The sequence below is a fragment of the Dromiciops gliroides genome, chromosome 2, assembly GCF_019393635.1.
Source record: "Dromiciops gliroides isolate mDroGli1 chromosome 2, mDroGli1.pri, whole genome shotgun sequence".
NCBI lineage: Eukaryota > Metazoa > Chordata > Mammalia > Microbiotheria > Microbiotheriidae > Dromiciops > Dromiciops gliroides.
Genome location: NC_057862.1, coordinates 220,933,058 through 220,960,159, shown reverse-complemented (window position 1 = coordinate 220,960,159; position 27,102 = coordinate 220,933,058).

Genomic DNA, 27,102 nt, shown 5'->3' with positions numbered 1-27,102 from the left:
CAAAAACAAACTTAAATCTAACTTTAAAAGAAATGTAATAAGTAATTTGATAAAATGAAAAAGAGTGATAGATTTGGTAACAAAACAAAACCCCACAATCTGTGGCTTACCAAAATATCTAAAAAATAAAATACCTATATATAACCTAAATGAAAAGTTAGATTAAACTTTACTATACTTCGGTGAATTCCAAAAAGGGTCAGAGAAGTTAAAAATCATATTATCAGATGAAATAAAAATAAAAAATTCATAATATCAATAGGGATAAACAAAAAAATTGAATAATTCATAAAAGATAAATTAAAAAATGAACTAATATCAATATTAAACTTATTCACAAAGTAGGATAGCATCTAAATATATAAAGAAAAATAATAACTGAACTACAAAAAGAAAACCCAGTAACAGAAAAAATAGGAGAATTAAATACTCTATGCTCAGGGTTGGACATAACATATAAATAAATGAAAGTGGAAATATGGAATTGAATAAATTGTTGAAAAATTTAGAGTTATAAAGATTTGTGGTGGATCCTGAACAAAGCCGTTAAAGTGTAAATATTTCTCAGCATTATGTATCCCTTTAAAAAGACACAGAAAAACTGCAAACACATGCAAAAATGCTAAAGGAATTTTATACATCATTTCACAATAAAAATGATTTTCAACTGATGGAGAATAATGCAAAGATAGAAAAATGGATACACTTAAGCAGTGTTCAGGTGAAACAAAAAAAAAGTTCATATAAACAATATCTGTGAAAGACAGTGTTGGTGATGAAAAATGCTGAATGAATTCTTCGCCAAACATGATAAAATGGAGATTACTTCAGAGAGAAATCACTGTCATGAAGGACCAGGAAAATCTTCTTATAGATAGTAAGATTTTAGATAAGACTTGAAAAAAGCTCCAATAAAGCAGATAATGTCAATTACAAGAAATTAAAAAGTTATATTATGAATAAAGTCAATGTAACTAGTATAAGGAGGGAAGCTGTAGACTAGAAGAAAAGTTTTATATCAAAAATTACTGCTAAGGGTTTTATGCCCAAGATATATAAATAACTAAAGGAAATATGTAACCAACAATCATTCCTCAATAGATAATCAAATTATATCAACTGACAATTCAAATTTCGTTAATAACTATTAACTATTATTAATAACATAAGCTACTAACATATGTATGAATCTTCTAAATCATTAATAAGATATTTTTAAAAGATGAGATTTCTCTTTGTACTAAGCAAATTAATGAGAAGAGAAAGATGAAAAAAATGAGAAAAAGTTTTGAAGGGCTGATTGAAAGGTGGTACACTCATGCACTATTGTTTGAGGTTTGAATTGGTTTAAATATCTTAAAAATTAATTTAGACCAATGCTAAGAGAGGACTAAAATGTCCATGCTCATTAACCCGAGAGAGTATATTGTTAGGCATTTGTCTCAAAGTTAAATACAAAAATAAATTAAACTTAAATATTTTAGCATCCTTTTTTTTTGGGGGGGGCGGTTAGTATAGGAGAAGAAACAGAGCAGAAGTCCATCAATTGTGAACTAGATAAACAAACTGTGGTATGTGAATGTTATGTAGCCTTACTAGGCTAGAAAAAGAAAAAAAGCATTTCTGTTTGGGGATGGGGGAGGTATAAGTCTTTATTTGAAAAAGTGGGCCTAGAATTTACTTTATTTTTAAATCCTCTCATTACAGAGACAAAATAAAGGTGATTTTAAATAATTATTAGGGGGCAGCTAGGTGGCACAGTAGATAAAACTCTGGCCCTGGATTCGGGAGGACCTGAGTTCAAATCTTACCTCAAACACTTGACACTTACTAGCTGTGTGACCCTGGGCAAGTCACTTAACTTAATTGCCCCACAAAAAAAAAAAAAAAGCAAAATAATTATCGGAGGCATTTAAGAAATGAGGATCCACATTTACTTGATTAATCTTACCCCCTTTTCCCTCAGTCCTTCTTAAAGGAAGATGAATATAAATACATTTGTGGGGTAGAGAAAGCCAGTGAAGGAAAAAAATCTCTCTCTCTCTCTCTCACTCACACACACACACACACACACACACACACACACACACACACACACACACACACAAAATCACATAATCCATTTCCTTCCATCCAGTTTGATTCCATTAGAAATATTTACGCACTACAAATCTCATGCCTGTCTGAAATGTTTTTATGTCTGATCATTCATGTTGTTTCAAAAGAAGAAAAGATGCTAGAATTGTTCAGTGAGTAAATAGGGACTTAAAGCATGTGCATGATGTAAGAATTGACTTTGGCATACCTCAAGGGACTGTGACTCCTTTTGTTTGTTATAGTATCATTGGATTTGAAAGTCTAATATGGTATTTACATTTGTATTGTGTATCATTTGTAGAAACATTGCCTGGATTTTACTAACTTTCTATCCAAAGGCCACTGAAGTCCCTTTATAAATAGGGTATTCTATTCCTGGTGGACTTTGGCTTTGAAGAGATCAAAAATGAAAAGAAAAGAAAAGGAAAAAAAAGGAAAAAAAGAAAGAAAGATGGAAGGAAGGAAGGGAGGAAGGAAGGAAAAAAGGAAGGAAGCAGGGAGAGAGAGAGAGAGAGAGAGAGAGAGAGAGAGAGAGAGAGAGAGAAAGGAAAAAGAACAGAAAACAGGGCATTTCCCTAATAGAATCTCTTTGCCTCACAACTGAGAAATAATTGGACATAGAAAAAGGACATTTTTTTTCTTTAAAAAAATCTATACTTCCTTTAAGGCATATACTTGTTTGTAGGCTGTTGTCATTCGACATTATTCTACCATCTGTGCTTAATCCATAGAGAAACATCTCTACAGAGGAGGGGATAAAATGATACTTGTATAAGAGATTTATAATAAATAAAATGTTTTCCATAACAAACTGGGAAAAGCTTCCTCCTCAGGGGGCTAATGCCACTTGTTTATTGGAGATACATTAAGATAAATTGTTCTAAGAAAATGTAGGTGAGCTAGTCCAGCAGCAAGAAGAAGATAATGATACCTTTACAGGGCTCCTGGTGTTCTCTAAAGCTGACTCACCTGAAACAATGTGGAAGTGATGAGAAGTGGGTGAACCGAGTCCTTGATTTATTGTGAAAATCTGGTTGAAAAAATAGAAGGCTGAAAAGTCATTACAAGGAAAATTTTTGCCTTTAAATTTTTAAGTGGGCTGGTTATGAATTTTAATATTTTTAAAAATATAGGAGCCTAAGTTAAAGCTTCCTTTTCATGATCTATTCCTCCTCCTCTCCTCCAATCCTGTCTGAAAAGCCTATTGCTCATACAGGTCCACTGAGGTTGCCTATTTTACATAAACCATATACTCCTTTACTGTAGTTTATTTAAAGGAGTCTTGTGCTGAACTATTCAGTGATTTTGCTGTGAAGATTCCGTTGACCAGAAGGTGGCAATTCTCAGTCTCTGGGTTTCTCCTCCCCTTCTTCATTGCCAACACATGTGGAAAATTTAGATGGAAAAGGACTTGTGCTTTTAAGGTATGCTATTTTTTCCTCATATTTGTATGCACAAAGCAATCTCATTGAGAGCCATGGTTTTACTTAAATATCTATTCTTCAAGTTGTTTTTATTTTTTTCCTATTCTGTTACCTTCATGGATTTCCTTTCACCACTGTATGATTGATAAAAGAAGGTGTGCTACTTATGCAGTGAAAGTAAGGGATAATTTACAAATAGGTCAACTGTAGCACTGGCATCTAGGAAATACTGAAAGACCTCAGAGAAGGTTTCTTCTGTGAAACATTTCAGAAAGGGTACAGATAGGAATCACCTAGGATTAGGATGCATAGGTTCATAAATTCACAGACCTAGAGCTGAAAGGGATCTGAGTCCATCTAATCCAACTCCTCATTTCATGGGTGAGAAAACTGAGGCTGGTGTATGTTTGAATACTAAATGACTTCCCTTCAGTCACACAAGTATTAAAGAATAAGAGTAGGTGTTTGAAGTTAGGTCCTCTGAATCCAGTATCTATACCCTCCCACCTAATGAAAAGAATGCCTCTATTGATTAAATTCATGGAACACAGTCAAAATGCTTGGATCACATTAAGGATGGCCTAATGGCTGTGGCGAAAAATATGAGGAGCTTGGGAGGAAGTAACTTCCATTTTAGAAGACAGGAAAAGAAAAGAAAATCGGGGCATAATCTGGACTTTTGGAGACTCAATTTCAGATTTCAGAGTTCAGAAAAAGACTATGCAGTAACTATTGCCCAAAATTTCTATATAGCAAACTATCTTAGGGGGTATGGGAAGCTTTCCGGCATGAGATTCTGATGACACAATGAGAAAAGAAGTATGTATGAAGATTGAAAGAGGAAAATGTCAGAAAAAACTCATTGGAATAAACAAGGATATGAAAATAAACCAACTTAGGTTTGATAAAAGATATTGCTGTTTGTCAGGTATGGTAAGAACTTTCCAAGACCGGAATTAGAGTAGGAAACAGAAAGGTAGATTACATAAAATTCCAAGCACCCCCTCCCAATTCTTAGATTCTCTGACTGAAGTAGACATCGAAGTCCTGAAGTATGTCACCATCTGTTCCTTTGGACTTTCCAGTATGAATTTTGTTGATTTATTCCCTGAAATTTGATGATCTGGCAATAAACAAAAAGGGTACCTATCAAATGTTTTTGTAAGCAAAAATATGCCCAATACATTAAAAGTAATTTTCTTGCCATTTCCCCTAATGCTCCCATGAAGTAGGTAATATCTTATACTAGTAAATGGACATTTCATATGTGAATAAAACTAAAAACTAAAACAAGGGGCAGCTAGGTGGTGCAGTGGATAGAGCATTGGCCCTGGATTCAGGCGTACCTGAGTTCAAATCCGGCCTCAGACACTTGACACTTACTAGCTGTGTGACCCGGGAAAAGTCACTTAACCCCCATTGCCGCGCAAAAAAAAAAAAAGAAAAAGAAAAAAAAACAAAACCCTAAAACAAAACAAAACCTAAAAAAGTTCCCAAACCTATGGTTTATCTGATTCTTCAGTGCCATCTCTCTTTCTATACTTATAGTGACCTTGCCAACATGGAAACTTGCTAGCAAGCTTAATTCCTTTCAAAATTTAGCACTACATGATACTGAAAATGCATGCCCATTCCTGGCAGAACTAAGACTACCATATAGATATCATATCCTTAGAGCCATCAGATCGTTTCTGCCATGATGAAAGGTGTTCTCTTCCTTTCTATGGCCCAGTTCTAAAAAAGTAAAATGTCCTAAGTGATTATTAGTATCTTCAATGTATCAGTTACATGACTGACCTGATCACTTGTGCAGAAATGGTTTGGCGAGATATGTATGTTCCTAACCTAGGGTTTGTGGAGAAGGAGGGGTACAGAAGCAGGGAAGGGAGATTGAGTGGGTATATTAATAACATAATTGCTAGATGCTAATCCTATGTTGTTTAAATGGAGACCATGTGCATATGTCTACATGAATCTACATGTTCATAGAATTTTGATTCCTCCTATTAATATAGGTTTAACACTATTTTTGCAACTTATACTCTTAGAGAGGTTCCTAGAATAGTGAAATACTTGACCACATTCATAATCTAGTATATGCCATAGTCAGGACTTGAACCTGAGTTATTCTGACTTCAAGGCCATGAGTGATAATACAAATGCAAAAAGAACATGAAGAAAGCATGGCATCAAAAATCATGAAATAAGAATTGGTTTAATAGCCTGATGAATGGATTATAGTTGCAACTCCATCACCAGTTCCCTGGACTTACTAGATTAACTTGGATGTCTCCTTCCATTCCTGAACCTCAATTGTTTTCAGCTATATAATAAGGGAGTTAGAACAAATGACTGATCCCCATGGCCCTTCTCTTGTGTAAATCAGAAGCAAGGTCAGAGCCCCAAGACAAGCCTGCAGTCCTTGAAACACAGTAGCACAGTAAGGCTCCACCCTGAATGAAGGGCACCAATAAGGCCCCACCCCCATTGCTATTCAGCAGCAAGGGCCTACTCCTTAGTACAAGCCAGTAGATAGGCCTTTGTTCTAGTACAAGCTAACATCTAGGTCCCTAGGCCTGATGAAAGACAGCATCAAAGCCCTGAACCCTGACACAAGAAGTTTGAGACAGTGCAAGAGGAGAATCCAATGCTTACATAAAAGAACAAAGTCACAAAAGTTTCAAGTAAGTAAAAGGGAAGATAAATGAGGAAAAAACAAAAAACAACTTGACCATAGACAATGAAATGATATCAATACTAAACATATATGCACCTACTGTTATAGCAGTTATTTTTATTTTATTCATTTTGATCCATATATATTTTAAAGACTCTCCCATGACTTTGGTTTTATTAAAGTTGTGCTTGCTTGAAAAAAAGAAATACACTCAGCCAAGTCTCTCTAAGTAGTTCATGGGTAAATTCTCATTTGTTAGTATATTCTGAATTCTCTCATGTCAAAATGTATATTTTCTGTCATAACAATATCTGTGAATTCTATCCATTGTTAGATGCTCAAGAAGAGAAGTTTCCTACAAGATAGCTTTAAAGATCTTGGTAGCCTTCTTGGGTTGTTTGTAATAGATATGTAGTGGATGTACTCAACTAGAAACATCTGTACATATCTTTTTGCATTAATGTTTTTATTTAGAGTTTTTAGTTTCAAATTCTATCTATACCCCCTTTCTTTCCTCCCTCCCTGAGACAGTAAGTAAAAATATCTGTTCAATATTGAGTTAGAAGTGCTATCTATAAAAATAAGAGAAGAAAAAGAAATTGAATTAGAATAGGTGTTGAGGAAACAAAATTATCTCTCTTTGTAGATGATATAATGGTATATTTAGAGAATCCTAGAGAAACAACTGAAAAACTAGTTGAAATAATTAACAACTCCAGCAAAGTTCCAGGATACAAATTAAATTCACATAAAACATCAGCTTTTCTATATATTACCAACAAAGTCCAAATACAAGAGAAAAAAATTCCATTTAAAATAACCATAGACAATATAAAATATTTGGTAGTCTACCTACCCAAACAAACCCAGGACACATATGACCACAATTACAAAATACTTTTCATACAAATAAAGTCAGATCTAAACAATTGGAAAAATATTAATTAATCATGGGCAGGCCAAGTCAATATAATGAAAAATGACAATTGTAGCTAAACTAATTTATTTATTCAGTGCCATACCAATCAAACTGCCAAAGAATTGCTTTATGGAGTTTGAAGAAAAATAATAAAATTCATCTGAAAAAATAAAACATTAAGACTATCAAGGAAATCAATCAATAAATGTGAAGGAAGGTGAGCCAAACCTAGCATGTATCAGACTGCATTATGAAGTAGTAATCATCAAAACTATTGACAATTGGCTAAGAAATAAAGTGGTTGATCAGTAGAATAGATTGGTTACACAATACATCATAGTGATTTACCATAGTGATTTAGTATTTGATAAAAACAAAGATGCAATATTTGGGGACAAAAACATTATTTGACAAAAAATTCTGGGAATACTGAAAAACATGATGGCAGAATTAGATGGAGACTAACATTAGTACTGTATAACAAGGTGAGGAAAAACAGGTACATGATTTAGACATAAAGGGGGAAATGTTCAAAAATATCTAAAACAGCTCTTTTTGTGGTGGCTAAGAATTGGAAATTGAGGAAATGTCTGAACAAGTTATAGTTTATAATTGTAATGGAATATTATGGTGGCATAATGACAAGCAGGATAATTTCAGAAAAAACCTGGAAATTCTTACATGATACAAAGTAAACTGAGCAGAACTGGGAGAACATTGTGTACAGTAACAGCAATATTATATGGTGATCAAATGTAAATGACTTAACTAATCTCATAATATAATGATCCAAGACAAACCCAAAGGACTCATGCTGAAAAACACTACCTACCTCCAAAGGAAAAAAACAAAAAAACCAAAAAAAACCCCAAACTGATGTTGTCTGAATACAGACTGAAGCATACTATTTTCTAGTTTCTTTCTTTCTTTCTTTCTTTCTTTCTTTCTTTCTTTCTTTCTTTCTTTCTTTCTTTCTTTCTTTCTTTCTTTCTTTCTTTCTTTCTTTCTTTCTTTCTTTCTTTCTTTCTTTCTTTCTTTCTTTCTTTCTTCCTTTCTTTCTTTCTTTCTTTCTTTCTTCCTTCTTTCCTTCCTTCCTTCCTTCCTCTTATTCTGTTTTTTTTGCACAAAATGACTAATACAGAAATGTTTTGCATGATTGAACATATATAACCTGTATCAGATTGTTTAATGTATCAAAAAGTAGGGGGTGGAGGGAGGATGAAATATTATTTGGAACCCCAAACTTAAAAAAAAACAATGAATGTTAAAAAATGCTTTTACATGTAACTGGAGGGAAATAAAATATTATAAAAAAAATAAACATCCTACAAAATCATGGCTTAAGCATCTTCCAAGAAGAAAAATATCCTTTTGGGACTGCTAAGCAAAAAAGTCTTCTTTCCATTGGGCCTTGACTAATCTGAGGAATTTACTGGCTTTGCTGTCCAAGGAGATTGCTGCTGCAAATCCCCTATTTTCCAGTGAAGAAAATTATATCCAGAGGTTAAGACCAAGTAAATTCAAATAACTAGTAAATATTCAAGTCAGAATTTGAACACTGATCTTTATGACTATGTCACTGGTCTATCCACTACATCTTTTGGGACCATGTGTATGAATAGTTTGAATTACCTACTTCTTTATCCAATTAGCAAACAGATTGAAGAAATCTTTATTGACTCCAATTCTTGAAATCATCAAACTTGATAACTGCTAAAATTGGGGGCAAGTGAACATATACATAACTACATCTTTCATTCACTTCTTCTACAAATATCTCAGTGCTTTAACAACTATGGTCTCTTCAGTTGGGGAAATCTATTATGAAGTATACACTCTCTAGTGTGACCTTAGAAAATAATGACAAAAACCACAAATGATGAAGAACCTGAAGTTGAGGAGAATCCCAGGACTTTAGATGTAGTTTACCATGTGCCTAAACTGCAAGTCAATGTTGCAAGTTCCAGGGGGAGGGAAACTATATGGAAAGCCATTTTGTCTCAGGCCCTGTTTAAATAAATAAAAGGGATGGTAAGCAAATATATAAATCACATAATTTTGTCCAAATACTTCCATCAAGTGATAATAATTTCACTGAGCCTATAAATAAATCTGAGGTATGAACTAAGTATTAATAAGCCCTGAGCACTTCTAGTGAATAAATCTATTAATCAAAGGCTTTAGGTTAATTGTGAAATATCCTGACCATTTAATAATTTCTTGAACACCCATTGGATCAATTAGAGTGATGTTGCCTAGGAAGTATATTTAGAGTAGTTGAAGAGACTGGATCCTAAATTGTGGGTTTTATGTAAAATAGCAAACCAGTTAGGAACCCAAAGATTTGAGTGTTTGACAGTAGAAAGGAGATAACTATTCTAGTTAAACTTCTGATATGCAATCACATGGGAAGAGGGTAGTAGAAGAGAAGAAGAACCCCTCCATTGGCCTAAGCCTCAATGTTAGCCTCATTATCCTTCCCCTTAACCCCTTTGACTGAAGGATAATTTTGTATATTTTTGAAAATCATTGGATTTAGATTTTTCATTAAAATACTAGATAGTCCTCAGGACAGCAATGCTTATTAGCAAAAGTATCTTTATCAGGAACTGAAGAGATATTCAACACCAGAGGAAAGGTAGCTTCAACACTCTATAAGAAAAGTTATACAACTTTTATAATGAACTTCATGAGGGCCTTACAAAAATAGGAAATAAACTTTCCAAAAATCAGGAGAGGGGGGAGCTAGATGGCGCAGTGGTTAAAGCAATGGCCCTGGATTCAGGAGTACCTGAGTTCAAATTTGTCTTCAGACACTTAATACTTAATAGCTGTGTGACCCTGGGCAAGTCACTTAACCCCCATTGCCTGCAAAAACAAAAACAAAACAAAAAGCAGGAGATTTGATTGACCCCTGTGCTATACCTGTTCATTAAGAATGACCCTACTTTCCCCTGGATCCTATATGTACTTGTATGAAATAATGTTATAGACTTTTGGGAGAAGATGCTTTATACCAACTATTATTACTATGCCACTTTAGTAAATATCCTTTTCTAAAAACTAATAAAGGCTGACTAACAACTTGATCTTAACTGATAATAATAACATACCAGTAGGGTCTCATAACTATATTGCTCAGAAATCTCCTCAATCTTAGAACCATGAAATAGCATGTAGCATCTGTCTCCTGGAGATCTGACTTATCAGCAAGTTAGTGTGTAGAAATAGTAATTCCAGAATTTATGTGTGTTATACAAACATGTCCATTTCTGTCCTTCATGTACACTACCGTTGAGAAAAGGAAACTATTCAGAAATATATCCTATCTTTGCCCATGAAAAAGATCCTCTGTGAAGCATGCCTATCTATGTTATGAAAGTCTCAGGGCAAGTCAGAATGCTAATTTATTTGTTTACTTTTAAAGACTATGGAAAACAGGAGATCCTTTGACAATAGTCCATATCCATGATACTCAAAAAACTGGTCTGTTTAAATAGAAATAGTAATAGTCTTTGAAACTCAGAATACAGTAACAGTGTTCATGGCTATATTTCATGGAGTGATGATTCTTGAAAGGTCCAAAGGAAGAATCTAAATTACACTAATCTTTTCAGGTTGATTGGAGAAGTCATCAAATTGATCAGGCACTATCCCAATCTGTCCCTTTATATTTCAATGAGGTTAAGTATACTTACTTACACTATAGGGGCAGCTTGGGGGCACAGTGGATAAGATCACCAGCCCTGGATTCAGGAGTACCTGAGTTCAAATCCGGCCTCAGTCACTTAACACTTACTAGCTGTGTGACTCTGGGCAAGTCACTTAACCCCAATTACCTCACCAAAAATAAATAAATAAACAAACAAATAAATGAATGAATGAATGAATGAATGAATGAACGAACGAATGAATGAACAAATGAATAAACAAATAAATAAACAAATAAATAAATGTTTTAAAAATAATACACTATTTTCTTCACAATGTTTTTTAGGGAGGGGACAGATTATAAACAATTAAATGTTAAATGCATGTGAGATTTGTCTTTCATTTATCTTTTTTTTAAATTTAATTTAATTTTATTTTTAATGTATGAGGTATTTTATTTTTTCCGTTACATGTAAAGATAGTTCTCAACTTTTGTTTATACATGCTTTACAATTTCAGATTTTTCTCCCTCCCTCCCCTCCCTTCCCCCTCCCCTAGACAGCAGGTAATCTGATATAGGTTATATCTATATATCTCTATACATATACATATAGATATATATATATATACACACATATATACACATAATAACATTAATCCTATTTCTGCATTAATCCTGTTACAAGAGAAAGAATCAGAGCAGTGATGCAAAACCTCAAAATAGAAAAAAAAAACAACAGCACCCAAAACAAAAGAAATAATATGGTTCAATCAGCATCTATACTCCACAGTTCTTCCTTTCTTTTTTTTTTCTTGGATTTGGAGATCCTCTTCTATCATGAGTTCCCTGGAACTCTTCTGTACCATTGCATTGGTGAGAAGAATATAGTCCATCACGGTAGGTCAACACTCAATGTTGATGATACTGTGTACAATGTTCTTCTGGTTCTGCTCATCTCACTCATCATCAGCTCACGTAAGACCCTCCAGGTTTCTCTGAACTCTTCCTGCTCATCATTTCTTACAGCACAATAGTATTCCATTGTATTCATATACCACAACTTGTCCAGCCATTCCCCAATTGATGGGCACCCCCTCAACTTCCAATTCCTTGCTACCACGTAAAGAGCAGCTATAAATATTTTTGTACATGTGGGTCCCTTTCCCCTTTCCATGATTTCTTTGGGCAAAAGACCTAAAAGTGGGATTGCTGGGTCAAAGGGTATTTCATTTATCTTAAAAAAAAAAAACACCTTTGTGGTTGTACTACAAGGTAGATATGGTACATGAATGAAAATTACCTAATCTTCAACTGAATTAAGTAAATTCTGAAGTTAGTTAGCTTTGTGACTTGATACTGTTATGCAAAGAACAAAATAAAATTAAATTGAGGGCTGGGGATTATGATTATACATGCAGATGCACATACATATATACATGTATAGTAGTTATTCATACCACCTGGCTAATTCTTTACCCTGAATGACTAAGACTTAAGCATACATCCTAAGTAGCAGAAAATCAGTTAATACATGTATAAAGCACATGTGAAATTGAACTTAATGGACAGGAAAATGAATTAGGGATGGGGAGCTTCCATTCCTGATTGGATTGGGAACTCACGAAAAGTTAGGCTCTCTAAAATTTGCTATAATAATGGGAAAATGTTCTTTTCAGAACCTTAGGAAATTTCAATGTATATAATTAGAAATATATAAATAAAAATGGAGGAGGAGAGGTAGGAGGTCTGCTGAACTATCCCAACATTCCTCTCTAAATAACTTGTAAATAATACCTCAAAATGAATCCCGGAGTGGCATAGCTAACAAAAGGACAGGGTGAGATATTTTCTGAGTCTAAGAAACACTAGGAGATCAGCAGGAGAGACCTGTAACATCAGGGTGGGGCTGGACTGGAGAATAGAAGCAACAATACCAGCCCCAGGCATTGGAGGTAGCTAAGATAGTGACTGTAGAAGCTTCAGGAGCTCTCAGACCAGAGGCAGAAAGGGGTTTAGAAGAGTGATAAGAAAGAGATTACAGGAGACACTTTGCTGTCAGTTGGCTCAAGACCCTACTTCATTTCCTATAATCAGTTCAGGGGCTCAGTTACAGGGCCAAGAAGAGCACTAACACATCTGGCCTCATGGGACCAGGGTTTCTGATCACAATACCAGAGCCGAGAGGAACACTAGCAATTATGGCTACTGAGAAATAGGACCCCTGCTTTCAATTCCAAGGGAGAAACGAACACTAGTGTTTGTGGGTTATGGTCATAGTTTCAGGGCCAAGAGGAATACTAGCACTTGTGGCTGCAGGGAAACAATGTTCTTTCCTGGGTAAGGACCAGAGCATAGTTCAGAAGAGGCATGACTACATCTCTTCTTGGATAATACACCTTAGAAACATTAACTAATTATAAATACCCAGAAATAACTTTGAAAAGAGCAGTACACACACACAAAAAAGAAACATAGGACAATAGCCCTCCTACATTGGGCGACCAATTTTAACATAAAGTGAAAAATTTTTTAAAAAAGTAATGTAGAAAGTAAAAAAACAAAAAAAACAAACAGAAAAAAGAACCTTACCACAATAATATAACAGGGAAGATTAAGACACAAACTCAGACAACGATGTTAACACAACTACAAGCAAAACCTCAAAGAAAAATATTAATTGAAAACAAGCTGAAGAAGAATTACTGTAATAGCTTAAAAATGTAAAACAAATATCAAGTAGGGAGAAAATTGGGAAAAAAGGAATGAGATTGATTGTAGAAAATTATAAAAAAGCATCAAAAGAGAGAGAGCCTTGGAATCATCAGCATCAGCATCAGCAGCTACTTCTGGAACTCAGCTCATGGACTTATGAGGGATCCAGCAGTTGGCCAGGGGAAATAGCATGGATCTCTTGCTAGAGATGAGGCAAAGCACTGTTGTGTTGCCCAGGAAGCCAACTTGAGTGGCAGCAGACCAGTGCGGAGGGGCACAGGCACACAAAGCTTACAACCACAGTGAAGCAGATTTCTGCTTCCAGGTTAAAGAGTAAGCAGGCCCATGGTTACTTACAGACCAGGCAAGCTGAAAGTGTGCCTTTCCTTAAATTGTACCACCTGAGAACTCCTTAAGCTTGGAACACTGCATCCTGGAAGCAATTCCCCACTTTATTAAGGAATTAAAAGTCAAGAAATAAACTGGCAAGATAAGCAGGCAGAAAGAGATGCAGACCATCAAAAGTTCCTTTGGGGACAAGGCAGATCAAAATGGACCTTCAGAATAAGATAACAAAATCAAAGCTCCTACATCCAAAGCATTCAAGAATAATATTAATTGTTCTCCGGCCATGGGAGAGATCAAAAAGGACTTTGAAGATAAAGTAAGAGTGGTAAGGGAAAAATGGAAAGAGAAGAGTAAAGCAGGAGGGTCATAAAAAAAAAAATCATTTGCCAAATTTCCCAAATGGAAAAGAGGGTGCAAAAGCTCTCTAAAGAAAATAACTCTTTAAAAGTTAGGATTTAGCAAATGGAAGCTAATGACTTTATGAGGAATCAAGAAAAATTAAAGCAGAGAAAAAATTAGAAAATTATTGAATTACCTGAAAGCCATGATCAAAAAAAGACTCTAGACATCATCTTCCAAGAAATTTTCAGGGGAAATTGAACTGATTTTCTAGAAGCAAAAGGTAAAACAGAAATTGAAAGAATCCATTGATCACCTCCTGAAAGAGATCCCAAAATTAAGACTTTGACAAATATAGACAAATTCTAGAGCTCCCAGGGCAAGGAGAAAGTACTACAACAATTCAAGTACTGTGGAACCACAGTCAGGATAACACACAATTTAGCAGGTTTATATTAAAGGATCAGAGGATTTGGAATATGATATTCTAGAGAACAAAGGAACTGGGACTACAACCAAGAATCACCTAGCCAGCAAAAGTAAGTGTAATCTTTCAGGGGGAAAAATGGGAATTCAGTGAAAGAGAGAACTTTCAGGAGTTCTCTTTTTTTGTTTTGTTTTGTTTTTTTAGTGAGGCAACTTGGGTTAAGTGACTTGCCCAGGGTCACACAACTAGTAACGGTCAAGTGTCTGAGGCCAGATTTGAACTCAGGTCCTCCTGAATCCAGGACTAGTGCTCTATCCACCGTGCCACTTAACTGCCCACAAGGAATTCTTGATGAAAATACCTGAACTGAATAGAAAATTTGACTTTTAAATAAAAGACCCTAGAGAAGCATAAAAAGTTAAACAGGAAAAAGAAATTATGAGGGATGTTAAAATGTTAAACTGTTTACATTACTAGGTGGGAAGATGATATGTCTAACTCATAAGAACTTTCTCAGTATTAGGGCAGCTGAAAGGAATATACTTAGACAGAGGACACAAGTGTGAATTGAATATGAAGGGATGCTATCTGTAAAGCATTTATTTTTTGTTTATCCTTTTTTGTGTTTCAGACAGGGTGGGGGGGCTTATGTCTGGGGCTGAATTTCGGCTTGGGGCCTCTTGGGCCTAGGGCTTGTGCTTTGTCCACTGAGTCACTTAGATGCCCCATGATAACATCTTTTTATTCCCATTTCTGTTAGGTGTATATCTATATCTATATCTATATCTATATCTATATCTATATCTATATCTATATCTATATCTATATCTATATCTATATCTATATCTATATCTATATCTATATCTATATCTATATCTATATCTATATCTATATCTATATCTATATCTATATCTATATCTATATCTATATCTATCTAAAACTTTGTTTCTTTTTTTTAAGTATTGTATTATTTTCCAGTTACATGTAGAAATAGTTTTCAACATTTGTTTTTATAAGATTTCTAGTTTCAAATTTTTCTCCCTCCCTCCCTCCCTCCCTCCTCCCCAAGACAGCAAGCAATCTGATATAGGTTATATATTCACAATCACATTAAACATATTTCTGCATTAGTCATGCTGTGAAAGAAGAATCAGAGCAAAAAGGAAAAAAAAAACTCAAAAAAGAAAAAGAAATAGAAATAGTATGGATCATTCTGCATCTAGATTCCATAGTTGTTTTTTTTTTCTGGATTTGCAGAGCATTTTACATCATGAGTCCTTTGGAACCATCTTGAGTGATTGTATTGCCAAGAAGAGTCAAGTCTATCACAGTTGATCAACACACAATGTTGTTGATACTATTTACAATGTTTTCCTGGATCTGCTCATCTCACTCAGCATCAGTTCATGTAAGTCCTTCCAGGTTTCTCTGAAATCTGCCTACTCATTGATTCTTACAGCACAATAGTATTCCATTATATTCATATAACACAATTTGTTCAGCCATTCCCCAATTGATGGGCTTCCTCTCAATTTCCAATTTGTTGCCACCACACAGAGAGCAGCTATAAATATTTTTGTACATGTGGGTCCTTTTCCCTTTTTTATGATCTCTTTGGGAAAAAGACCTGATAGTGTTATTGCTGGGTCAAAGGGTATGCAGAGCTTTATAGCCCTTTAGGCACAGTTCCAAATTGCTCTGCAGAATGGTTGGATAGGTTCACAACTCCACCAATAATGCATTAGTGTTCCAATATTTCCAACATTTATTATTTTCCTTTTTTGTTATGTTAGCCAATCTGATAGGTGTGAGGTAGTACTTCAGAATTATTTTAATTTGCATTTCTCTAATCAATAGTGCTTTAGAACATTTTTTCATATGGCAATAGCTTTGATTTCTTCATCAGAAAACTGCCTGTTCATATCCTTTGACTGATAAAATCTTCAAAATAAAATTAAGGGGGGGCAGCTAGATGGTGCCATGGATAGAACACCGGCCCTGGATTCAGGGGCACCTGAGTTCAAATCCGACCTCAGACACTTAAGACTTACTAGCTGTGTGACCCTGGGCAAAGTCATTTAACCCCAATTGCCTCAACAACAAAAAAAAAATAATAAAATTAAATTCAATTAAATTAAGGGATGAGAGGAATGCACTGGAAGAAAGGGAAAGGGAGAGGTGGAATAGGGTAAAGTAGGTCACATAAAAGAAATAAGAAAAAAACCTTGTGGAGTAGAGGGGAACATGGGAGAGAAGCATGGGAGTGAATGAGCCTTACTCTCATCAGAATCAGCTCAAAGCGAGAATAACATACACACTCAAGTGTGTATAGTAATATAACTTTACCTGTGGTAAAGTGGGAGGCAAAGGGGATAAGGGCGAAGAAGTGGAGGAAGGGAGGGCAGATTGAGGGAGGAGTTAGTAAAAAGCAAAACACTTTTGAGAAGGGATAGGATGAAAGAAGATAGAAAGCAGAGCAAATATCAAGAGGAGGGAATAGGATAGAGGGTAATACAGTTAGCAATAGTAACTGTGAAAGAAATGAAGAGCAAGATGTTATCAGAAGGACTTAGGAAAAATGGAATCCATCTACAGAGAAAGAACTGATAATATCTGAATACAGGTTGAAGTATATATATATATATATGTATGTATGTATGTATATGTATATATATACACAAATTATACATACACACACACATATATATATATGTATATATATATATATATTTTTTTTTTGGTCCTTCATTATAAATTTATATTTCTGTTTTCTTTCACAACCTGACTAATGTGGAGATGTTTTGCATGACTGTGTATGTACAACTTATATTGAATTGCTTTATTTCTTAGGGTGGGGATGGAGAGGGAGGGAGAAAAATAATTTGGAACACAAAGTTTTCAAAAAATCAATGTGAAAATTTGTTTTAAAAATAAAATAAGTGTTCTGTGTAAAAAAAAAAGATCATCAACAGCTTGGTTAAAGAGGAACAACAATATTGAAGAAAATAACACCTCAAAAAACGGGATTGGTCAAATGGTAAAAAATCACAAAAATTCAGTGAAGATAAAAACTCTTTAAAAAGCAGAATGGGGGGTAGCTAGATGGCACAGTGTATAAAGCACTGGCCCTGTATTCAGGCAGGGGCATCTGAGTTCAAATCTGGCCTCATACCCTTGACACTTACTGGCTGCTTGATCCTAGGCAAGTCACTTAACCCTCATTACCCTGCCAAAACAAACAAACAAGCAAACAAAAAGCAGAATGACCAAATGGAAGAAGAGATACAAAAGTTCACTGAAAAAAATATTTTTTTTAAAAGTTACAGTTGGCAACTTCAGGCTAATTACTCCATGAGAAACAAGAATTACTAAAATAAATTCAAAAGAAAGAAACAGAAAAAAATGAAATAAAACAACAACAACAACAACAACAACAAACAAAACCTTTTGGCCTAGAAATTAGATAAAGGAGAAGTAATTTATAAATTATTAGACTACCTGTAAGCCATTACTGGAAAAAAAAAAAAGCTTAGACATCATCTTTCAAGAAATTATATAGGAAAATTGCTTTGCTATCCTAGAACCAGAGGATAAAATAGAAATTTGTAATGATTGGAATGATGCCACCGGCTGGAGACTTACTGTAGTAAAGCTCCACCATGAGAAGAAGGCCTCTGAGGGCAAGCCATGCAGTCAAGGTCCTTAGAGTTAGGAAATGACATTTACTTGTGGGTACTGTCTACCAAGGTTACTAGACAAACAACTTGAGGAGCCTCCCATTTTGGGGAGGAGGATACTAAGTAGGAAGTGGATGCTGGCAGAGGGATGCTCTCTCTTTTGGTTCCTGACCTTGCCATGGTGGGTTAGATGATGGGGTCTCTTAGAAATAGTTAGATTTTTACCTTTCTCTCTGATCCTAATGCTCTATAATAAATACTTAAACAATAAATACTCTTGATAAAACTTATAATTTATTGGCAACCACTCATTAAATTATAGATAGTAAGGATAGAATTTTAGCCCTTAGAGATGGCTGACCACGAAGAGGAAAGCTGAATCTCCATCTTCTGATATTCAGATTGGGTAAGAAATTTCCCCTACCCGGTCCCTTTAAATTCGAAATACTACTGAAGGCTGTTTTCTATTTAAATTTTCAAATGGACCTTTTAAACTCTCTAATTACCCTATTTCTGATTTTAGTCTGTTTAACCAGTCAAATGGGGGATAAGATCATGTTAATGCTTTGTTTTTATGGATTTTCTATTTTTATTTTTGTTAGAAGATCCAGCAAGGTGCTCACACTAGGGAATATCTCCCCCTCTCCCAATCATGCTTTTTCAGAGAAACCTCTGACTCCTGCTTTTTTTTTCACATTCTAATGCTAAGAAGTTCTCTAATTTTAGATGCCTAGATTCAATGACCCAACCTCTAGAAGCCTTTAATCCCCTAGCAGTGGGGGAAGGGGAAACCAGTTCAAAATCAAGTCTGATTCAAATTGCCCTGGTCCCTCCCCTCCTCTCCACATCCCACCTTCTACTTCTCTCATGGCCAAGCCCCTTGACCCTTCTGCCAGGGAAGTCCAGAGATCTAATGCACATGGGCAGCTTTCTCTACTTACATTTTCTACTCAGTTACCAGAGAAGTCAGGCTCAGCCCTTCCCCAGCCTGGCTGTGATTCTGACTCTACCTTAGAAAACCCTTTTAATCCTAGCTATGCTCGTTTTGTTCATAATTTTGCTAATCTGCTTTTGTCTTTAATTAGTAACCTTATAAAGCATTTGTATTATGAAAGGACCAACAGACAATATAGAGGGTTTACAGAAGAAAAACTTAAGCTGAATAAAAATGAGAATCATCATATTTCAAGAAGACATTTTGCAGAAATGTAGATGTAAGCAGAAAGGTATTGATATGAGTATTGGGGATTTTAGATATTGGAATCAAGCATTCTAAATTCACTCAGAGAAATGTCAGTTCAGAGGTTACATAGGATTTCTATACTATTACATTTATATTTTGAAATTAATGGTATTGGTTTATTTTCATAGAGATTTTCAAGCTTTTGAGATTGTGTTTTATACTTAGCTTTTTAAAAAAGGGGAATATTTGCAAAAGCTTTTTATAGTCATGTGATCAAGTTTATATTTTGTAATACTCTTATTAATGTTAAGTTCATATTCATTTAGATTTCCCTGGTTTGAATTTCAGTGTCTTTTATTCTTCCATGTATATTTTCTTCTATTCATTCATCTATCTAATTTTGAAACAATGCAAGATGGTTTTGATTTCATAATACAATGTTAATTCTGGGAGTATTGTGCTCCCATATTCTGAGTTGTTTGTTTTTGTTATTTTTTTTCTCTCAACTGATTATTTGATCGAAATGTATAAAGCATTTTGCTGGCAAATTGGTTGCCATGGCAAGTGTAATTTATTCTAGAAGTATTATTTATGATAAGCACATTCAAAAACAAAAAGAGGGAACATTTGTAAAAGTTTTCTTTAGGATTGTGTTGTGTTATAACTTGTCTTTAAATATGTTCTGATTTTTCACAAAAGTAATTGTATACTTAGCAAAAAATTGTTGCATAATTGTATATTATATTCTGAGTCAAGGTACATTCACATTTTTTTGCGATCATTTATTATCGTCAATTTTAAAATCCATATGGGACTTGGATTATGGGAACTTATCATTTAAGACATTAATTACCTTCATTTTTAGTTATCAGGAGGAATACATGCAGGAGCAGACATTGAACTGTTCACATGAGAGGAGACATGCATAAAGTCAAGGTACGGCCAAGGAAACAGCTTTTGACAAATATTGAGGTTGGTATCTCTTGGTTTCATTTTTTTTCCCCACAATATTGTATACATGGCTAGAAGTTTTGATCCCACCCATCTCATTCTACACCTGGCTTCTATGACCCCTCCTATATTCTTGATGCGATGGACATCTCAATCCCATGCATCTGATTAAGTCTGACTCAGTTTCCTCCAATATGTTCAGTGGCATTGACATACCTTCCATCCACCTATTTTAAGCCTGGCATACTGCATGAGCAGTATATATTGCTCAAGTGTGGGAATGCTCATATCCCATCATTTCTCTGTTCTTTTATGGTAACTCCCATAAATATCTCAGGTGTCATGATAAATACAATGTTGGATATGGCCTTGACATCTGTTACCAATTATATTAGCTTTTTTAATTTCTCATAATGGCATGAGGATAATTAGGCAGATGATGCAAAAAGTAATGAAACAAAGATAAAAATTATTTTAAAAAATTAATAGTGCAGCAATTATCTTTTCAATTTACCCTCCACAAGGGGAGGCTATGGTAATATTAAGTTTTAAAAAATGTTTCAATTTTTGTTTTATTATATGTTTCATGTATAACAACTAAGATTCTGAATTCCCTTAGACGTGTTTTTGAGAACTCTCATTGTTTGATTTGATTATTGACAAAGCTATTTTAAAGTTTTGTTAAGCTCAATTTTGTAGGAAATTTCCCTGTCTGATTACCACCATCTACACATCAACCCCTGAAAAGACTTCCATTCCACAACTACACCCAAAGGATGTCCCAAGAACCATCTGAGAAAAGACTTTCAAAGACTTTAAATGAACAGTTTTGTTTTGTTGATTTTTATTCCTTTGTGTTGTTATGTACACCATTTGTAATATGTATCCTCTGCAGAGGCACTCCCTCTACAGGCTACTGTCAAAGTGTCAGTTCATGAGGGACCGCCACTCTGGACAAAACTTTCCTCTCTCCCTTTTCTATGTTGTTATTAACATATTGTTAGTTAGCATAGGGTATTATATTCTGTTATTTTTGTCTGTTTCATCAAGGAAACACCTCATTTCTTGAAGAAACAAAGAGGGTACTGTAATGATTGGAATGAGGCCACCTGCTGGAGACTTACTGTAGAAAAGTTCTGCCATGAGGAGAAGGCCTCTGAGGGCAAGCCATGCAGTCAAGGTCCTTAGCTTCAGGAAGTGATGTTTGCTTGTGGGTACTGTCTACCAAGGCTACCAGCCAATCAACTTGAGGAGCCTCCCATTTGTGGGAGGAGGACACTAAGTAGGAAGTGGACACTGGAGGAGGGGTGCTCTCTCTTTTGGTTCCTGACCTCACCATGGTGGGTTAGATGATGGGGTCTCTTAGAAATAGTTAGATTTTTACCTTTCTCCCTGATCCTAATGCTCTGTAATAAATACTTAACCACTTAAATACTCTTGATAAAGCTTATAATTTATTGGCAACCACTCATTAAATTTTAGATAGTATGGATAGAATTTTAGCCCTTAAAAAATTGAAAGACTCCATCCATCACCTCTTGAAAGACATCCCCAAATGAAAACTTCCAGAAATATTATAGCCACATCCCTGAGCTCCCAGGTCAAGGAGAAAATATTGAAAGCAGCCAAAAACAAAAAAAAAAAATTGAAGTATCATGGAATCAATTTAGTATCACATAACATTCAGCAGTTTCCACATTAAAGGAGCCAAGGGCTTTGAATATGATATTGAGAAAGGAGAAGGAACTAGGATTACAACCAAGAATCACCTACACATTAAACCCCAGTCTAAACTTTTGTGAGGGTGGGGAATGGATATTTAATGTAATAAAGGATTTTCAAGCATTCCTGATGAAAAGATCACTGCTGAGTAGAAAATCTGACTTTCAAACACAAGAACCAAGAGAAGTATAAAAAAATTAACATGAAAGAGGACTCTTAAGGGATTTAATATGTTTAAAATGTATACATTGCTATTTCCTGGAAAGTGATGCTTGTAACTGCTGAGAACTTTCTCTTTATTAGTTAGAATGAGTATACATAGACCGAGGTTATCATTGTGACTTGATTATAATGGGATGTTCTCAAAAAATTAAGAGGTGAGAAACAAGAATGTACTGGAAGAATGGGCATAGAAGAAGAATGGGAGAAATTATCTCGTATAAGATAGGCACACAAATAATAGCTTATATTTTGGAAGGGAAATGGAGGCAGCAAGTGGTGGGCAATCTTTGAATCTCACTCTCATCAGAATTTATTCTCAGGAAGAATTACATATACAATCAGTAGGATATAGAAATGTCCCTTTCCCAATAGGGAAGTAGGAGTGGAAGGCAATTAGAGAATCAAGGCAGTGATAAGGAAAACAGATGTTAGAAGAAAGACTGGAGAAAAAGAGAGAGAAGGATAAACATAAAAAAGAAAGAGAAGTAAAATATAACATGGAAGTAAATACAATGATCAACTGTGAATGACAACTCTTCTGATCAATGCAATGCTATCCACTTTCAGAGAGAGAACTCAGCCTGAGTGTAGATTGAACCATACTTTTTTCTTTCATTTTCTTTGTTTTGTTTTGTTTTTTGCAACATGGCTAATATAGAAATTTGTTTAGCTTGATTTTACATATATAATTGATATTATATTCCATGTCTTTTCCTTTCAATGGGTGAGGGAAGGACCAGAATGAGAGAACTTAAACCTCACAATTAAAAAAATGTAAACATATATTTGAAAAAAAATGTACAAAGAATAATTGATTCTGTTTCTTTTAAAATCCATAGACAACACAGTGATTCATTCCTCTTGCTATACATAGAGTGATAAATTTGGTGTCAGACAGAAGGGGAAAGAATATTCATTTATTACTTACCAATTATGTTCCAGTCACTATGTTGTGTGTGTGTTGTTTTTTTTTTGGGGGGGGGGTGAGGCAATTGGGGTTAAGTGACTTGCCCAGCATCATGCAGCTAGTAACTGTTAAGTGTCTGAGGCCAGATTTGAACTCAGGTCCTCCTAACTCCAGGGTCAGTGCTCTATCCACTGCACCACCTACCTGCCCCTACTATGCTGTGTTTTACAAATATTATTTCATTTGACTTTTACAATAACTCTGGGAGGTAAATGCTATTGTTATTTCCACTTTATTCTTGAGGAAACAGAATGAGATCAAAGGACTTTCTCACCATTATATAGCTAGTGTCTGAGGCTGGATTTAAATTCATGACTTCCTAAACTCAGGTCCTATATCTTATTCATTGTGGCAACTAGTTTCCTTTATAAGGTCAGAGGATCTTGATTCAAATCATATCTCTATCACTAATGAGGCGCTTTTGAGAAAATCATTGATCACTTACCTTTTCTTGGCCTCAGTTACATCATTTGAAAAGTGAGGAGGTTTGACTAGTTAATCTCAAAGATCTATTCCAACTCATAATCTATGATACATTTTTTTTTGGTTGTTTCAATTGTGTCTGACTCTTTGTGATCTCATTTGAGGTTTTCTTGGCAAAGGTCATAGAGTGGTTTGCCATTTCCTTCTCCAGCTCATTTTATAGATGAGGAAGCTGAGGAAAACAGGATTAAGTGACTTGCCTTGGGTCCTGCCAGGTCCGAAGTCAGATTTGATTCCATGAAGATGAAGCTTCCTGATTCTGGGCCCAGTGCACTATTCACTGTCTTACCTAGCTGTCCTTAGATGCTAATACTTTATATTATCACCAAGTAAACTGTAAATGGATTTATTTTCTGATTTCCCCTGGGCAGGATATCTGCCTTTCAAAACCACCACAAATTTTCTGTGAATTGCTTGGATCATACATGTCTATAGTGAATGGGAAATATTCGTTTCACAACTAAAGTATCTTTTATATTTCAGAGAGAATATAATGTGGCTAATGGGCTATTTCTGTATTTTATGTTTCTCTCTTTTCTCATGGATCCTGTGAATCCTATGAATCATTTGTATTTTGTTGTTATCCATATTTGGGAAATTCTAGGTGTGAATAACATCTAAGCTTTCTTCAGATTTTCCTACTCTTATTCTGATGTGGGACAATGCAGCAAAGATAGAAATTCCTTTGGATTAGCTTTCCGAAAAGAACCAATTCAGTGACTGCCCAGAGGTTTTGGGAAGGTCCTAGGTTATAGGTAACATATAAAGGGACAAAAAGTAGAATTTTCAAAAACTGAAGTAGAAATAAGGGATAATATTTGCATTTATTAAAATCAAATATATTTCATCAATTTAAAACCTATAAAATGAAAGAATATTAAAATATACAATATGAAGATCAATCTAAAAAAGAGACAATTTAAGCAATATAACTCCATAAAGAAATTGAATAAGTAAATGAACATAGAAAGTAGATAAAAGGGGAACATAAATTACTTATAAATAAGCTTAATGACTAATAGATTAATTATATCAGTTATCTAAAAATGAACTTTCTCTCTCTTTTTCTCTCTCTATTTCTACCCCACCTCCTCCCTTTCTGTCTTGAGAGAAATATCAATAGATAAATATAGATCTATTACATAAAGTGTTTGTAAGAATAGAAGTATACCCTCTTTTGTGATACTAAAATGTTCCTGATACTCAAGCCAGAGAAGGTTGAATAAGAGAATGAAATCCAAAGAGAAATATAACAAATGATTATAGACAAAAAATCATTGGGAAAAATGGGTAAGGAGGAAACACATTCAAAATATTATTAACTGTAACCATGTTAGGTTTATGTGAGGAATGTAAGCATCATTAAATATGAGAAAAATAATAGTCACAATAGAATATTATTAGCATAAATTTGCCCCAAACCCATGCAATTATGTCAATGGATCATAGATAAATTGAATCAATGGATCTTAGACCTTTGACAAATTACCCTAAACATTTGAATGAAAAACCCTAAAAGCATAGGAATAAAAGGAGCTTTCCTCAAGGTAATAAACATTATCTACCTAAAACAAAAAGCTAACATCTGTTTTACTGGAAAAATAACAAAAGTCTTTCAAATTAGATCATATAATTGAACATATCCACTTATTGTAATTGTTTCCTATAGTTACATAAATTTTCATTTTGAAAGTGAAATAAATTGAAAAGATAAATAGAGGCAAATGAAATAAAACTATAAATATCTGGGAAACAATGTGTTACTATTTATTAAAAAAGATTTAAGAAAACTTAAGCAAAACAATGACTTAAGTTGGATAGAAAATATACCCCTACCCCAAAAATCAAGCTTTCTGTATGTTATTAACCAAGATTAGAAAAGCAAAGGAGAAAAAAAAATTGCTTTCACCATAACAACTAAAAATAGATATAATATTTCAGGACAACCTTAGCATTTATGGACATAGTATTTATTTATAAGACTATAGTAATAAAACATTTTCACAGAAATCTAAAAAAGCCTTAAGCAGAGTTAAATTCAATATCATGTTTGTGCTATATCAATAGAATAAATTATAATGCTATCTAAATTTAGCACCACAGCAATCAAGCCACCAAGAGGTAACATAAAATTGGACAAAATGATAAGAAAAATTATCTAGATGAATAAGAGGTCAAGAATCTAAAGGGAAATACTGAAAAAGGAGAAATGAAAAGACCCTAGCATTAACATATCTCAAAGTATATTATAAAGCAGTAATCATCAAAATTATATAGTACTTGTTAAAGAAAAGAAAATGTGATCACTGGAATAGACTAGGGGAAAAGACTCAAAAACAGATTAGTAGATTAGTGTTTAAAAAACAAAAAACAAGCAAAGAAACAACAAAACAACCTCACAACAACTCAAGGACATCAACCATCAGGGTAAAGACATAATAAGAATATCTGCTGAATTAGTCATACATTTTTCTTCAGTGTATTATTTGTTTCACTCAATTTTACTTAATTTTTATAAGTGAAAGTTTTAATGTGGGCATGGAGAGTCATTGAGAAGTAACAATGTAAAAAATGAAAGGAAAATCAATAAAACATTTTAAATGAATGGTTATAACTATGGACCTGATGGCAGATTGAACAACTTGATTTATTTCAAAAAGACTCATTCACAAGGTTGGGTACCTTGTGATGCCTTTCCTTGGTCATGATGCTTCATGACATCAAATTATGAGATGTCTACTATATGCCAGGTACTGTTTTAGGCACTGGGGATATTAAGATAAAGGTGGAATGATCTGTCCTCACTGGGGTTACATTTCAGCAGTGGATGCCAACATGCACATATAGAATGTAAGGAATACATATAAAATAAATATATGGACATTGTTAGAGGGTGGGCACTGGTACCTGGTGGGATAAGGAAAGACTTTATGTAGAATAGAGAGCTTGAGGTGGATCTTTAAAGCAGTCAGGTGTGACTTTAAAACTAAATGTGATCACCCTATTTCTGTCCCAAGTGTAGGAAAAATAGCTGGGGCTTATCATATATTTGTTACCTAGAAATTAGAGGTTATTGCACCAGTTTAGGGCATTAAGAATTTATTAAAGTATATTAAGTATTAGTAAAGAGAGTGCACATGGCTCTGAAAGATAGGAAAGCCTAGCTAGGATCTATAGGAGAGAGAAGAGAAAAAGACCCCTTCACCTATGAGTCTTAGGCCAGAAAGAGGAAGATACTTTCCCTGTCAGAGCAGAAGCTACCTATGGATCAGGAAGAGAGGTGCTCCCTATACACCACTCCA